We start from the raw sequence: 17,830 nt of genomic DNA on the forward strand, positions 1-17,830 counted from the left end.
TTAAATCAGATCAGCAAATGGAGAACAGACTGTTACAATCGCTTAAACATAAAATGATGATAAACAACTTTTATTATTAGTTTGTTGAGAAGTTATTAGTCAGATTTTGATTTGTCGGAGTAAGCCTTCTGCTTTAGATGTGTCAATAACTATTTAAGGAAACTTACAGACATTCGAATATCATCACAAGTATTGAGTTTGAGCCAATGTGTGTAATTACAAGTAAACTGTTTAAATTGTCTTATTGTGTGACTATGTGCGTATATACATATATTATTATATATTCTTGTTAATACTGCTGTTCAATTTGTGAATGTGTGCTTTAATTTATATAATAGTAACGCAATAGATCTGCTGTGTGGTTACGGCAGTAAATAATATAGCCCCTCTTCCCGTGGGTGTCGTTAGAGCCGACTGAGGGATAACACAGTCCCACTACCACCTTGGAACTTAAAAAGTCGACTTTCAAATACACAGGCCGAAGGCGGCAGCAGCGTCTTCGGTGCGATAAAGCGCGCGAGCTGCGGTCACCAATCCGCCTGCCCATCGTGGTTACTATGGCTAAAACACATGAGTTCACGCTTTTTTTAGCGTGATTTTGGGAGCCTATGTCTGTGTGGACTGTGATAGGCTGAAGTGAGTGACTGAAGTGACGCAGTAGTTGGTCTAGTTACCTATACAACATAGTCAGTAGACTAGCCTGTTGGTGTAGTTTGTTGTGGCCTTGTTTTCTACTTCGCGGGTTGTGGTTTCGATTTACGCCTGAGTCTGGGAGTATTATTTGTATTTATGTTTTTACATATTATTCCCATTTATATTTATTAAAAAAATAAAGAAACATTTAGCTGTAACAGTCGGTTGTTACCTATAACACAAATATTAAGTTGTTTACCTTAGCAACAGACGACCGTGTGTGTATGTAATAGATAGTTATTTATATAGTTGATTATATAGTTGTATAGATAGTTGGCGCCGCGTTGGCGCAACGGTTTCAGCCATGGATTGTACCTGTTGCGCTGGCGGTTGCGGGTTTGATTCCCGCACATGAAACCGAGTGCCGAGAGCACGTTAAGCCGTCGGTCCCGCTTGGTATCATGTACATCTGATAGCGATCGTTACTCATAGTAGGGAATATATCCGCCAAACCGCATTGGAGCAGCGTGGTGGATCAAGCTCTGATCCTTCTCCTACATGGGGAAAGAGGCCTATGTCCAGTAGTGGGATATTACAGGCTAAAGCGTAGATAGTTATTTATTTATTAAGCACGTAAAAGAATTATAGAGTAATACGTAGAATTATATCTAATTTTCCAGTTTATTATTTTGCTCGGCTCACCCATTACTGTTTCGTAATGTTGGATATCTTTGAATGGAACTCCTATAACAAAATAATTATTGAAATCGGTTTAAAACTTTAAGTTTACGAGTATTTAATAAAGGAAAGATAAAGTTATTCCCGAGGGTAGCGTCAATATAAATAAAATTAGTCGTAAGTCTGTAATGTCCCTTAGTAAATTATCTATTCAATGTGTACGCCGGCGAGTTATCTCGGATTAGGTCTGAGAGATGCCACACGCCGAGTTTATTGTTTAGGAGTTAAACCCCGCGTTTATCTGCGTCTTGTAAAATTGGAGTGATAAAAATATTAGATGAGTAAAAATTTGTTCGTGTTATTCCGGTAGTTTTTTTATTATTATACAACTAGGTCGGCAAACAACCGTACGGGTCCTGATGGTAAGCGATTACCGTAGCCTATAGATGCCTGCAATACTAGAAGCATTGTAAGCACGTTGCCGACCTTACCTCCAATTTACCATGAGCTCTGGTCACCTCACGCACCACAGCAACACAACACTGCTTGACAGCAGTATTGTTAAGCTGTGATCTTTTGTATCGTCGAGGTACTTCCCCAGTTGGGCTGCTCCAGATTGTGAGCAGAATATTTTCTGCTGTGGTCTACTCAGCTAGTAATAGTAGGCGAGTAGGTTGTTTCAACTAAGTAAATACAATAACTTAGGTAGGCCTATGTCAAGCAGTGGACTTCAATAGGCTGAAGGGATGATGATGATGATGAAGTAAATACATATCTGCATACATTTTTACAGTTAAGTATTGATTGCTTTTACCATATTATTATAAAGCACATTTCTTATAATAAAAATTTCCAATTTTCTGCTTTATTCTATATTACCATCAAACTTTTGTCGTTAACAAATTACTGTTTTTAACCTTAAACTAAGGCCTGCAGTTTATTTTGCACATTTATTTGCTATAGGCTGCCATAATCCTATCGCCAGCATTCCGCGCAGTTTGAAGACTAATCTTCTAATATTTTTTTTTACTTTTATATTATGTGGGCTTTTCAAATTTTACTGATGGGCTATCAAACGGTAAAAATAAAATGAGTGGCACAATGATACCATAAATTGTATCCGTTTTAAATGGTGGCCACAAAGCTGGCAGCATTTCAAAGTTGCGTCGCATTTCCGTTTATATGAACTAAAAAATTAACCAGTCCACTTGCCACCAGTAAAGATTATGAGGCTTGGAGCTATTTTTCAGTTTTTGAAGTGAAATTTCTTTATCGGCGTTGAAAAAAAATTTACCATTACATTTTTCCGTTACGCGGCATTTTTTCTTGTCCCTACCACTGTTGATTCGAAGAGTACTTTCTCCAGTGGAGTCCGTAGTGTGCATTTTATATAGGCAGAGAGGCACTGCCTACCCTGGTATGTTACTAAAAATGATATATAAAGCATGAACATTGCAATTATTTTTGAATACATATTTTTGAAAAAGACATAAATCATAATGCAATTTAAATCCGCTTCAAAAAAAACCCCCAGTATATATTCGATATCAGCGCTTCGTGCGCATCGACGACGGGCCTTTTATGAAACTTCTGCCTATAATCGCATAATAAATGTTAGCAATAACAGTAAGATATTATATAATCCTACAATTTTATAATGTCGTGCGCGTTATATGGAATACGAACAAAGTATTGTGTTTTTAACATTGGTCGGTTTGACAACGAAATTAGGCACTGCTTAAGAATGACCTGTCAAATTAAATTATCTTGAATTCGATACCGTTTGTACTAATAATTATGATTTTTTACACGGTCGCGTAATCGCAACATTCCACAGAGTAATATTATGACAATTCACTTTTAATTTTTCGTTTGTGCATTCTTGTTATTAGTGAAATATTAATATATTAGTGATGAATAAGTTTACTTGTGAAATATGTAACGGAGACGTGTGTTTGATGAAAGTAAATAGTGCATCGAAATTCAACACGTTCGATTTTACAGATAAATTAAAAATTGTTCAGGCGTATCAATTTAACACATAAATAACAATGACGTTATAATTTTTCATTTATTAATAAATAAACAAGTACTTTCATTAAGAATACAATTTTGTAACTAATTAATAGTGTTATCAATGATTTCCTATGTTTGACACAAACGAAACTATCAGAGTGCCCGCCTAAGAGGTCACTGTGTCTATCCAGTAACTGATTTGTTTGATCTTTCATTTGTATCACTCACTCATGAGTTACCCAAGTCTAATAGGTATCAGTTGGTTGCTGTACGTGTATTTGTATGCCTGCATTATTAGTATAAATGCACTTTACGTAACCAATAATTAACTTGTCTGTTCTTCAAATTATCTAAAAGCCTCTATTCCCAACAAAATTAAAATAAATTAGGAAAAAATTGCGAGAAAGTGCAGTGTGGCTGTTCATATTTTTTTGACTGCCTACCCTGTCTAAAAACTTTATGCACGCCACTGTATATATATCAAAACATATTTTATTAAAACAAAATACCAGATTTCCCCTCACAAATCTTACAAACGTTTGCGTAATGGCGATATTTAGTCTGTAATTGCCACAGACCACGCTAGGTTTGTGCTTGAGTTTTAAACATTTCATATTAATGTTCTAAATATAAATAAATTAAATGTTTCGATTATATTTAAAAAAAATTAAAAAAAAAAAAAACTATAAAAATTTAAAAAGTAAAGCGACTATAAACTAAATGACTGTATGCTTTCACTTTTTTTTAATTTATGATTACAAATTTAAGCGGTGATAGTATCTGGTTCCGTGGTGTAGTGGTTATCACATCTGCTTTACACGCAGAAGGCCGCCAGTTCGATCCTGGCCGGAATCATATATTTTGCGATCTTCTATTACTTTGACGTTTTTTTTTTTTATATTTGTGGTATTTATTAATAAACAATCACACATTTAATTACTACACTGGTAAAACAAATAAACAAAAAACAATATTAAAAATCATAATTAATAACAAAATCAACTTGCAAAGACGTCTTTGGATAGAGAACTAGCATATAGAGGGGTGTATATATATAGAAGACCGAAAAATTGTGCTAAATACATAATTTTTAACAGAAAAAAATAAAATAAAAAAAACATAAAAATACCTATAGACGACTACCATTGGCCCTCAAACTTTATCCTCAAACCTCAAACCCCAGCTCTTCCCAAACGTAACCAGAATAACATCAACTGTACAGCAATACGATGTAATTGTTTGTTTCGCAAACAAATTAACGCGTCCAGTGTGATTAATAATTCCCATTCGACAATCGACATTGTAAATTTTATTGTAAATTTTCGGAATTTATTCCAGGGATTCGTTTCCGTGTTAAATTAATGGCACGGAAATTAAAAAAAGGAACGAAACTTTTTTGATCGATCGTTGGTTTTTTTAATTTTCGGGTGTTTTTTTTCTAAATAATTAATTCCAAATTTGAAATTGAAAAAAAAAATGTACTAAAGAGGTTTCAGTTATTTCTTTATTGCATTTACAACAAATGTACATTATATTACAAAATTACAAATAAAAATAAATATTAGAACGAAAGGCACACAGAGACGTGCAAAGGCGTTCTTATAAGGAATAGCAGACAATCACAGGTGTCTTACCAAATTTATTAAAAAAAATAATTATAGAATAGTGCTAAAATAAATACACTTGGGGTACAAAAAGACGTAAAAGCTTGCGAATATCTTTTTTTTATTTATCTCTGTTATCGAGAATTACGTTAAATTTAGAATTATCAAAGTTCAACAAGTAAAGCTGCGTTGAAGCACTAGTAATCTTAGTAAAGAACCGTTTATAATGTAATCCGAACCAGCGTTGTGTCAAAGAGAAAGTTATCGGCGATTTAGCGAACAATAACTAAGTTAGACCTCAATCTGTGTCTAGGTAATTGTTTTAAAGTTAGACAAGACGGGACAAGTTCGCCTCGGCCATTATACGAGACGTCCAGCTAAGTTATTTGACGCTATGCTATTCTATAACAATTTGATTATACGAGTGATTCTCGCCCGGTTTCATTTGCGATAATTTTTAATACTTATCAAAGAAGAGACAAAATGTCACTTATTGCTATAGATTTTAAAAGTATTATAAGAAGTCATAATATAGTATAGTAATGTATTATAGTTATTTCTCCGAATTCTGAATGTGAATCTTGGTGAACCATCAAGAAACTCAACAGGTACCTTTTAGACATTGCCCATTCATCTTTTATAATTGTTACAAATTAGTTATATTTGTGCAGTTATGTTTAATTTTCCACAATTGTGGAAGTCAAGTTTCAGACTAAAACATTGAACACAGAATGTCATATAAGTAGGTTTAAACTTCTAAAAAACGTTTTCGTGTCATGTAGTTCCATTTAAATTTAATCGAAATCTGACAAGTATTTTTCGAGTTATATCTAACAAAGCGTATTTAATTGACTAGTTTTTCGTCGACCTACGTTGTATGTACAATGTACCTTTGATTTTTGCACCCATTTCTGCTAATCATATAAAGAAATATAAAGAAGTACTTAGATAATCCTATTGAAATAAAATATATTTTAAATTTATAACTAATGCATTCACCGGTAATTTAAAGTTGACGAAGTAGGACATTGCGATGTTCAGTGGAAACTTACCTTATTCGGCTTGTCTGAACAAGTTCGCGGTAGATGTCACGAATGCCCTTCAGGCTGTCTTGTTCGGTTAAGTAAATAACGTGTAATGTCTTCCAGAGAGGCTGAGAGCGTCCGCAAAGTTTTGACATTATTATATTTTCATTAATGGAACTAAATTTATATAAATAACTATAGCTATAGTCTACCCGCGTTAAGAAAATAGTAACTTATCATTTTAAATGAAAGCTTAATTACGCCCCTTGATCTATTAAATCACCTACCTAGCTTACCTAAAGTGGTAAATTTGAACATGGTGTTCTAATTTTCTATGATTTAATTGGTCAACATACACTGTTCACACATATTTTAACATTAATAATTATGTTTGCTCGCTAACGTAAAAAAACCAACTTCAATTACATCGACCAGATCAATAAAATGTTAAAATAGACGAAAAAATAGTCAAGTAGATATGCATTATTAGATATAACTCAAAAATTACTTAGAGCATCTAAATTAAATTTAAATGTGACCACATGAGAAGCACCACCTTTTGATTTAAGAAAAAAAAAAGATTTATCAAAATTACTCAGTAAAAAGTTCTGAAGTAACATACCTACATAAAAAATACAGTCGAGTTAAAGACAATGAGCATCACATTCTATATAAGCTTATTTATCTCATATAAATAAATAATTTTTTTAATCTATTTTAGGAGGAAATTGTTATTTTTCAACAGATAAAAAAGCATTGTATTTGTTAACTGTCAAATCTGTTTGCCGCCATTTTGTTAAGTTAACCATCTGTGAACGTTAAATTGTCTCTGCTCACTTCCCTGTATACGAAGCGTGAAGGAAAGCTATTGTTAGTATTAATTGTAGCGCATTTGTAGATACAAATTCCGGATTGAAACTAAAGTAAATTTACTATATATTATATGACAAAGATGTGGTCTGGCTGGATTTCAAGCGAGAGACTAAATTTAATATTGTTCTATATGTTATAAGTACACATAATATGTCTGTCTGTGTTCACTGGTCATAATATCCTCCGCAACACGGATGCCTGGTAGAGATCGCATTTTAGCGATAAGGCCACCTATTGTTCAAAGCTAACACAAATCTTAACATATTGTATTTTTCTTTGGTGTACAATAAATAATAATAATAATTATTATTATTACATTTATCAAAATTGAATGATATAGGTATTTCAACGTAATTCTTGATTTTCATAGTAGTATATAATCACCAGAATCTACTACCAACTATATTTTTTTGTAAAATTAATAGTCTTTTTAACAACTAAACTATTCGGCTGTAGACAGGTGGATCACAACTAATGTTCCCGAATTCATATCCTCACAACTATTTAACTAAGACTGAAAACTCATTTCAAAGAAGCAGTTCAAAACTTACATCATACTTTACAGGAAAGGAAAGCATCGTGAAGGAACGTACAAGTCATTTTGTAGAGGGGAGACATTTACGAACTGTTACGAACTGTACGGATTATAAATGAGAAACGGTTATTCAGTAAAAGTTCTGAGTGAATTCAGATTGACTGTGAACTGCATACTTACTGTTTTTTACTTAAAATACATACAGACTTGTGTCTCATAGTACTGATATGTACGAAAACTGGATTCGAAAGTCAAATCCAAAGTATGACATTACTATAATATTAACACTCAGTCAAATTTTATAAATGTACACAAAACAGCGGTTTGCGTTTTTTTCTAAAATCTAAAAAAAGTGATATATCGAATCCATATATCAGTATAATATAGAAAAAAACGTTCCTGCCAGGAGTTCTTACGGTTTTTTTTAATAACCGTTTATTATAGAATTAAGCGCAAGGCACACCATTCACGCGCGGAATCTTTTTCATATTATATTTCTTAATATTAAATCGATAAAAATAATATTTAGTATATTAAAAAATAAACCGAGAAGGGCTTGGCTGCAAAATTATTTACTACCATATCCCACACGTAGATGTAAGGGAAGATCGATATATAAAATAAACACATATTACAAAACTAAATTATATAGGCAGATAAACAACGAAACAACTTACCGGAATAAACTTTGATAAAAATACATAAGCGTTCGAGCGCCGTACGATTTGACAAACGTTGATAAAACAAAGCAATGTTATCGCAAGAGTTGACAGCTAGCAATCAGCACGAAATTAATTACGCTATTGTCGCGTTGCTTGGCTAATTAAAGTGAAACACAACAGGTGTAGGTTAAAATAAAGGTATGAAGGTAATTATTCGGTTCGCTGACTCGTCACTGCAGGTGGTCCAAAAATTACATTATGTATGCATAAGTGTTGTGAACACTTGATTTACGATGGACAAAGTTGAAGTGATATTTTTGAATTAAAGTCGTTTTTATTTTATGGAAAATCTTTTGAGGATCATTATAATGTAGTGCTGACGAAAGTTCGATTAATACTGATGACTGGTAGTTAGGTTCCCGCCCAGAGACTGTCGCCTATTATCTTAAGAGTGTATGCTACCTCAAATTGCTTATTTTCCACTCGACAGGATGTCCATATCTTCCAAACTACTGAATATTTAAGTTTGAAATTTATGTATGGTAAAGTTCAGGACATAAAATATCTTTCATATGTTTCGAAAACACGATTCCATAAAATTTTCTCGATACAAAAAAATCGCAAAGTTACCTCTATTTTTGTATTAAACCCTTAATATCTCAGTAAATATAGAGGTTATGGACTTGAGATTAAGCATGGTAATTGAAATAAGTATGAAGAACATTTTATATTTTACGTTTTTAAAAAAATAACTATTGATAATGTTTGTGGGGAGATAATACATATAATTCGCGCGATGAACAACCAAGCGCTCTCAATTCTCATGTGTATTTAGTACGGGTGAAATCTGAATTCGAGCTGAGGTAGTGTAGTCCCTTAAGCATCCAATCAAAATTATTGTTCTTTATAGGTAAGGAAATTATGCGTTATCCGTAGCGAAACAGTGTGGCGGATTAAGCTCTAAACATGAAAAAACGACTTTGTCTGGAAGTGAAAAATTTACAATCATTTGATTTAGCTTAGTCCTTAATCTTTCGTTAAAAATTTGGCTATAAGAGAAAGCTGCATAACAAGACTCAGGCTTCATTGCTGAACGGTATTATAATGACTATTAAATAAATTTTAGTGTTTTGTTTTTAATAGCATTTACTTTACCAAAATCTACATTATTAGCAGACATTTTAAAAATTTTGTTATTTCTTATATTGTTTTGATGTTATCAGAGCACACATGCTTTTAGAATAATACACCTACTTATTTAAAAAAAATAATCTGACAAATAAAAAAATCCAGACGATAAATTGACTTTAAAATTGTCCGGTAACAAGAATCGAATGGTACCTACATCAAAAGTATCTAAGCGTGTTACATAACGGTAAGTAATTACTTGGACGGGTGCCAGGCTTAATCTCTGTTTAATTTTAGGTAATGCGTTAGGCTGTTTATCATCAGAAGATTAGCGTGACGCAACAAACTGAACCGTTTATACCGTTTTGGATATTACCGTATTTGTGACGGTGACCGGAATGGTGCAGTTGTAATCAAAGTTTTGTTATTGACAGTCACAGGTTCAATTGATTCAATCTCGTTGTCGATAATTTAGTTATAACACTGCTCTTTATTGGACATCAATAAAAAAATAACAAAAATTGTAAAAAAGAAAGACACACATACACATTACATAGCATGCAATCTATATGTAATAAACGTTTGTTTCTTTGTCTGAATTTTTGTTATTGTGAGTGTGATGTACCTTGGAGAGCACGTATAGATGCTACTTCAGCCTATCGCAGTCCACTGCTGTAGACAGGCCTCTCCAAGTTTGCGCCAAAAATGGCGCGAGCTCATGTGCTTTGCCCATAGTCACCACGCTGGGCACGCGGTGACCGCAAGCTGGCTTTGTCGCACCGAAGACACTGCTGCCCGTCTTCAGCCTGTGTATTTGAAAGCCAGCAGTTGCATGGTTATCCCGCCATCGGTCGGCTTTTTAAGTTCTAAGGTCGCAGTGGAACTGTGTTATTCTTTAGTCGCCTCTTACGATACCGACGGGAAGAGTGGGGGTGGCTATATTCTTTACCACCGTAACCAAACAGCAGCACGTATAGATATAATTTCCGATTATTATCACAAACATCTGATAGTGCTTATTATTATTGTAGGGATTGTCCATCGCCCCATCCATCAGCCTTTAATAGTACACTGCTGGAAGTGGCCTCCCCCAATGTTTGCGACTGCGTCTGGCCCTGCGCCCTTCTGAATCCAGCATCTTCCCGCTGTCTTCTTCAGGTCGTCAGTCCATCTGGTTGGAGGACGGCCTCTGCTCCTTTTGTCAAGACGTGGTTGCAATTCGAGAACCCTTCTTCCCCATTTGCAGTTGGTTCTCCTTGCAATATGGCTATTACATATAGTAGGGATATTATCTGCTAACTTGGAGTAGAGTCATGTGGTGATATATATAATAAAGAGAAGAAAAGTTCCATCCCTTTGTGTTCTTGAGATTAAAATTAATGATTATAGCATTAAATTTATGCGTCTAATACCTGACTAGTTGAACTTTGTATTGCTATGTTTTTTTCTGACTGTATTGATTTTTAACCGACTTCCAAAAAAGGAGGAGGTTCTCAATTCGACTATATATATATATATATATATATATTTTTTTTTAATGTATGTTACATCAGAACTTTTGACCGGGTAGACCGATTTCGACAAATTTTGTTTTAATCGAAAGGTGGTGTGTGCCAATTGGTCCCATTTAAATTTATTTGAGATCTAACAACTACTTTTCGAGTTATATCTAATAATGCGTTTTTACTTGACGCTTTTTTCGTCGACCTACGTTGTATTATACCGCATAACTTTCTACTGGATATACTGATTTTAATAATTCTTTTTTTGTTGGAAAGGGGATATCCCTAGTTTAGTACCGTGATAAGGAAACCAGGATCCTGATGATGGGATCCCAGAGAAATCGAGGGAAACTCTCGAAAATCCGTAATAACTTTTTACTGGGTGTACCGATTTTGATAATTTTTAATTTAATCGAAAGCTTATGTTTATCATGTGGTTAAATATAAATTTTATTGAGATCTGATAACTACTTTTTGAGTAATCTTTGATAACGCGTAGTTGCTTGACTATTTTTTCGTCGATCTACGTTGTATTACTTGTCGATGTAATTGAAGTCGGTTTTTTTTTCGTTTGCGAGCAAACACAATTATTTATTTATTATACAATCTCAGTTTGACCTGACAATACTGAACACAAACAAATGCATTATTCAATTTAGTGCCGTCGTTCAAAAGTTATGCACGTACTTAAAATTCGGCGAATCGTTTTTATTTATATACCTATTATAACCATTCGGACAAAAAATAAGTTTTATAACATAAAATTTCATATGATAAAGTTCGAGTGGAATTTTTTTTTCATGTTTTCTACCCTTTGTGTAAAATATTCGCTAGAAACATTCAGACGCCTGAAAGTTGCTCGAAGTGCCGAAAGTGCCTCCGAGAAAAAAAACCCTTTCATAACTTTTTAATAGAGTTCTTTTTGAATAAATTTTCTTAGCTGTATCATTGTTTTTATTCTTTTGAAATATTTCATAACATTTTCAGTAGTATGAATGTTTGTTCTGGAGCCATATCTGAGAATATAATTCTCCTAATAAAGAGTGTACACAAGAAATAGCAGTTCAGTACAGAAGAATAGGTACTGCCCAAATTGTTCACGATTGACCATTTTTATTCAAATCCGATTCCGTTTCAGTAGTTCGATGTAATGTGTTGTCAATATTCCTATAAAACCTATCTACTAGTAAACATACAAAATAATAAGAAAAAACTTTGGCATTAAGTATTTTGGTGCCATAAGAATAAGAATAATTAATAATTTAAAGTTTGTAGTAATAATTTAATTATTTAAGTTTTGTATTAAGAAAAAGTTTTAAATCAATTGGAATATATGTGAGCAAAACCGATGGTAACAGCTAGTTTCGTGACCTCTGACGCAACAGTTGGTGGTTATGACTACTTTGCTAATGATACGAGGTCCTTTTCTCTACTGGGTCGCAGAGAACACAATACTCATGGTAGAAATTATCCATCAACACGCAATGGAGTAGCGTGGACAAGATACCCTTTTTGCCCTGAATTGGTACTTTTATAGGCTAATTAAGTTCATTTTAGTTTAGTGATATCATTGATAAATGGTTTGAGAATATTATTAATCTGAAAAGTATCATGAAGCTTTAAAAAGTGTTTCAATATTCATTGTCAGTGGTTTATCCAATAAAGCTTAAAAGCGACTAATTAAAGCCTTCGGTATGCCATCAATTTAAGTGGTCAATCAATTGAAAAATATATTGTAGGTGATATTGTATGAATATTTACAATTTGTTTTAAACTACACTTACTTATAAAATCTGGGCTTATTAGCTGTGGCATTTGACTTCCATGCAAGATATATAACTTAGGTTATGATGTTTAAGTGATGTATAATTGATACATATATGTTGAGTTTCTCTGTCATTCAACAGAATAAGTTATAATCGGTGGGAGCCTTAAATTTAATTGTAATTGGTTATTTAAAATTAAAATATGATGTTTCTAAACATTAAATATGAAATTTTATATTTTACAATTTACAACTTAAGAACTAAGTAGGTATTCACAGATAGTTAAGGTATAAATCGTGTCCGCGTGGAATGCCGCCAAAAAGCTAGCAACCTTTACCCGTTGAATGGCTATGCCGATTCTTTGGGTATAAAATGCACCAACCCTCTTGTCACTCAGTGGAGGCAATAAGGTGAGGCGTTATATCTTTTAATGGTTTTAGAACATTTTATATTAAATTTAGTTTATCAATTACTGGTAAATCTAACAAGTTTTAGGAGTTATGTGTTCATAAACAATTAAAAATTATTGCAATTTTTCTTCTTCAGGCGCAAAAATAGAAAAAACCTCAAAAATCAAAATTATTTCATATGGTCATAAAGTACATATAAAATCTATACTAATAAATGGAGAGCAATTTTTTGTTCGGTTTTACTGCGAAAACTACTGAACCGATCGGAATAATAAATACTATACTATAAGATGCAGCGTGTATAGAAGCGTGCAGCGTCGCTGATTACTTATCGTGTAAAGAAATATGGACGAACAGATGTCGCTAGTCATTTTGAAAAAGGTTAGATAGATAACATGTTACAAAAGATTTTTGATATCGAAAAAAAAAAAATTACGATCTAGCGGGTACATCGTTCCATAGGTTAATTGGCTAGAGCATCGACACGGTCAGTCGGAGATGCAGGGTCGATCCCCGCTGAAACGGTCGATTTTTGATATATAAATGATGATATTAAAAATGTCGTAAGAGGCGACTAAAGGATAACACAGTTCCGCTACCACCTTGGAACTTAAAAAGCCGACCGGTGGCGGGATAACCATCCAACTGCTGGCTTTGAAATACACAGACCAAAGACGGGCAGCAGCGTCTTCGGTGCAACAAAGCCAGCCCTGCGGTCACCAACCCGCCTGCCCAGCGTGGTGATTATGGGCAAAGCACATGAGTTCACGTTATTTTTGGCGTAAACTTGTGGAGGCCTATGTCCAGCAGTGGACTGTATAGGCTGTAATGATGATGATGATGATTTAAAATGTTTAGAATTTCCTAATGTGTGGGTAACACAAAAATAAAAATCATACAAATGTTACAAAAGATCCACATTGCTAACATTTCATTTAAGACAGGGCATTGTCTGCGAGGCGTCACTAAATTAGTAATAAGAGCGTCTTTGGACTGTTAAGCTCGTACGTAAATATATTTTATGTAATTTTAAATGTTGTGAATAGTATTAATAAAATGATTAAAAATTAATGCACGTAATGATGACCAAACAATCAAATGAGTTCAGTTACTATGTACTAGGAGCACATAAAATAGTTACATGTTTTATTCTTACAAAACTATTCACAGTCACATAGTATGAGCACACAACATTATAATTTTATATAAAATCATTCTGGTTTATCACAACGATTATTAACAATGGGAGCATAATATACTAAGTATAATATAATGCGACTTAATGACGGTGTAAACGCACGATAATTTCTATAAACACGTGTTCGGTGTATTTTATAAGAAATAGCGATTATTTAGTAAAATTTATTAGATATATTAGTCAGTTAACTGAAATTATATTGGTTTCAATGAAAATAAAAAGTACTTGGTTCCGAAAGTATAATGTTCACTTGATTACTTTCTACCCCGTCTTTATGGAATGACATTGTTACCTGTTTGAAAACTACTTTTGACAATAAAAAAGGATGACTAATGCTTTTTCGTATATACAGAAACAAAAATTGCAGTACAAAATGTTTTACTAATTCACTTCCAATACCAATGGTTTAGCTGTTACAGCAAACTATGGCTTTTTTAGATTCTAAGATTAACTAATATTGTGCTTATAGTTGCTTAAAAATGTTGATAGCAAATTATATAGTTAATATAAAATACTAAATCGTTGATATTATTTTTTCTAATATATTTGTAATATAGATCTAGTTATGTAATTTATGTTGATTTGTTTTATTGTACTTTTAATAAATGTGTTACGAAAAAAAGCCGACTTCAATTACATGGACCAGTAATACAATGTAGCTAGACGAAACAATAGTCAACTAAATACGCGTTATCAAAGATTACTCAAAAAGTTGTTATCAGATCTCGATCATTTTCAAGTGGGACAATACAAGCATCAACTATCGATAAAAGAATCACCAAAATCAGTAAAAAGTTCTGAGGTCATCATTTCAGCCTATTGCAGTCAACTGCTGGACATAGGCCTCCACAAGTTCGCGCCAGAAATGCGTGAACTCATGTGTGCTGCCCATAGTCACCACGCTGGGCAGGCGGGTTGGTGACCGCAGGACTGGCTTTGTCGCACCTATGACGCAGTGACGCTGCTGCCCGTCTTCGGCCTGTGTCTTTCAAAGCCAGCGGTTAGATGGTTATCCCGCCATCGTTCGGCTTCTCAAGTTCCAAGGTGGCAGTGGAACCTTATTATCCCTTAGTCGCCTCTTACGACACCCACGGGAAGAGAGGGGGTGGCTATATTCTTAGGTGCAGTAGCCACACAGCACTTATATTACTACTTATACTGCTATACTTTTCTGTTAAATATATTAATATTTTCATTAAAAACTACTTTCTTTTGAATTAGACCAAACGGTATCAGCGGTGACGGAAGGTGAAAATGCACTAAATTATCATATTATAACTATTGTCCCGATGCAGTTTGGAAGCGCGCATCCGCTTTCGAAACGGTACATGAATATTAACATTGCTCAATCGCGTGTTTTTATTAACATTAACGAAATGTTTTAAATTATAAATTAGAACGTAAGCCGCTTAAGAGGGCTTTTTCTGATGACGTCATTTTGATTTAATAATGATAAGGCTTTGACTAAACGGTGTGAAAATTATTTAGATTTTTATCAAAGTCATGTACGCTTGCTTTTACTACGGTGACATTTGAAATCTATTATTTATAGTCTGTATTTGTATACATATGTCACTAAACATTAGCAAATCTTTCTTTTTATATTTTTTTAAGGTATGTGATCTGCGATTTCAACTGTTTTTTAGTAAAACCGAGATTGTGAATAAATAATATTAGATTGAATAATTAATTATTTATCAATTCATCGTCAACGACGCGTTGAGGCAACAGTAACAGCACTGGTTTGCGGCTGTTGCACTGGGATTGCAGGTTCTATCCCGGCATGTGACAAACGTTTGTATGGGACATATAGATATTAGCCTTGGTCTGGGTGTTTGTGCAGTCCTTGTGTCCATCCTTCTCATAGACGAAGAAAGAGGCCTAGCAGTGGGATATTACAGGCTAAAGTGAAAGATAACTTATTATCAAAAATTAAGTGATGTTATTTCATTTAAGCTCTAGCTAGATATTTGAATTTTAAAATGGACTTTTTATTATTTTTAATAAACACGTTTGGAGCCTCCAAACAAACGAAGACAAAAGCTTATGAAAGATTCCACGAGCTGAAAGGAATATTTGTCGAGTCTCGCCGGAGTGTCGAGATATTTTCAGTAAGAATGAACTCGGAAGAACGTGCGAAACGTCGGAGACATTGCTTAGAAGAAAGGAGCGGGAAAAGGTGTTTTCGATTTAAAAATCTGGATTAAATATTCATGACAAGACGTTTATTAATTTAATAACAACAAAAATACAGATTCATAAATGTTTTACAAATTTATATTGTTTAATAATTTACAAACAACATAATGACTTACAAACTTTTACTTATTGATAAAACATAACTAATTTATCTATAAATATTGAGTTAAGAAAAAAAATTAACTCAAAAGGGGAAAAAGAGGTCAAATCTATTTTTCAAAAGTTAAAAAAAAAAGTACAAAACACTGAATTATTTTTTTGTCCGTAGCTACAATGAAATAAATTATTTTCCTACACCTTCTAACATTGCTTATCTAAATTTGAACTACCAAATTAAAAGTCAAATCAAGTACAACAATATTATATATATATACATATATATATCTATAATATAAAAATGAGTCGCTGAATGTGTTGCTAAGCGCAAAACTCGAGAACGGTTGGACCGATTTCGCTAATTCTTTTTTTAAAATATTCCTTGAAGTACGAGGATGGTTCTTACGGAGAGAAAAATTCTAAAAAAAAAAAAAATTTAAATTTCCTGAAAAAGTCTAAAAACAACACTTTTCTATACTCCCATACAAAAGATTTGTGATAATACTTAAAAGTCAATTTGAACTTTAATAGCATACGATAAAGTTTGTGTTAGGCGATACGAAGTTCGCCGGGTCAGCTAGTATAATATAGTATACAATTTGATATACAAATTATCTATACTAATTAACGGAGTGCCGGTTTTTTTTTGTTCGGTTATACTCGGAAACTAATGAACCAATCGGAATAATACTTACACCCTAAGATGCAGCGTGTTTCGAAGAAGTTTGTTTCGATCATGGACGGACAGAGGTCGCTAGTTACAAATATACTAGAACTAAATATGCAAGGAATATTTTTCTTCGTCGTGCACGCAACTCTGTGTGTTTGGTGACATTGACATTTTTACTATAAATTTAAATAGTTTTTAATTTTTTTACGATGAATGTCACTTCTCGATATTTTTTTTAATGTTTTTAAATATGTTATTGTTAGTTAGAATTCTCTCATTTTTTTATTCATGTTACTGGCTCTCTAACTCTGTATTTAAAAGTATATGTTTAAAAGATTCTTAAAAGTTGAAATTCGTATGTCAGTATATAAGTATAATATATATTGCTGTTATTTGTGCCATTATTATTTGAAGACTTAACTGATAAATTTATGTCAATTAAATTTATTTTATTGTATATCAAAACTGTATATTTTCCAAATAAACATTCATAAATAAATTAAGTATATTTTATTATTATATTTGGAACTAAACCCAAGATAGCGATGGTTAGATGTTATTAAGCATCATAATAGATGCTATAGAGCCAACATACTACTGTCTAATCTAAAATGAAGCAATAGATCGCGTAAAGTTGAGGAGCGTTGGCAACCCTGGCAATAAAAGCCAGCTAAGCAGAAGAAGTTTCTATTATTTTACACTTGTCATAAATTCTACCTTATAATCTAAAAGGAAATTGACACGCGATGTGTTATCTTATCTGTATGCATATGTTTTACCCACTCGCCTTGAAATAAAATCTAAGAAAATGAATTTTATTTTGCGCAAATGAAAT

At 33.1% G+C, this 17,830-nt stretch overlaps 1 non-coding gene across 1 annotated transcript; it reads left to right on the forward strand.

Moving 5' to 3' along the window:
* The first annotated feature begins 4,109 nt into the window (after window positions 1-4,109).
* Trnav-uac lies at window positions 4,110-4,182 on the forward strand. The gene has a single exon. It is a non-coding gene; the product is annotated as a tRNA-Val (tRNA).
* The last annotated feature ends 13,648 nt before the right edge of the window (window positions 4,183-17,830 follow it).

This window comes from Melitaea cinxia, chromosome 15 (genome assembly GCF_905220565.1).
Source record: "Melitaea cinxia chromosome 15, ilMelCinx1.1, whole genome shotgun sequence".
In the NCBI taxonomy this organism is placed as follows: Eukaryota; Metazoa; Arthropoda; class Insecta; order Lepidoptera; family Nymphalidae; genus Melitaea; species Melitaea cinxia.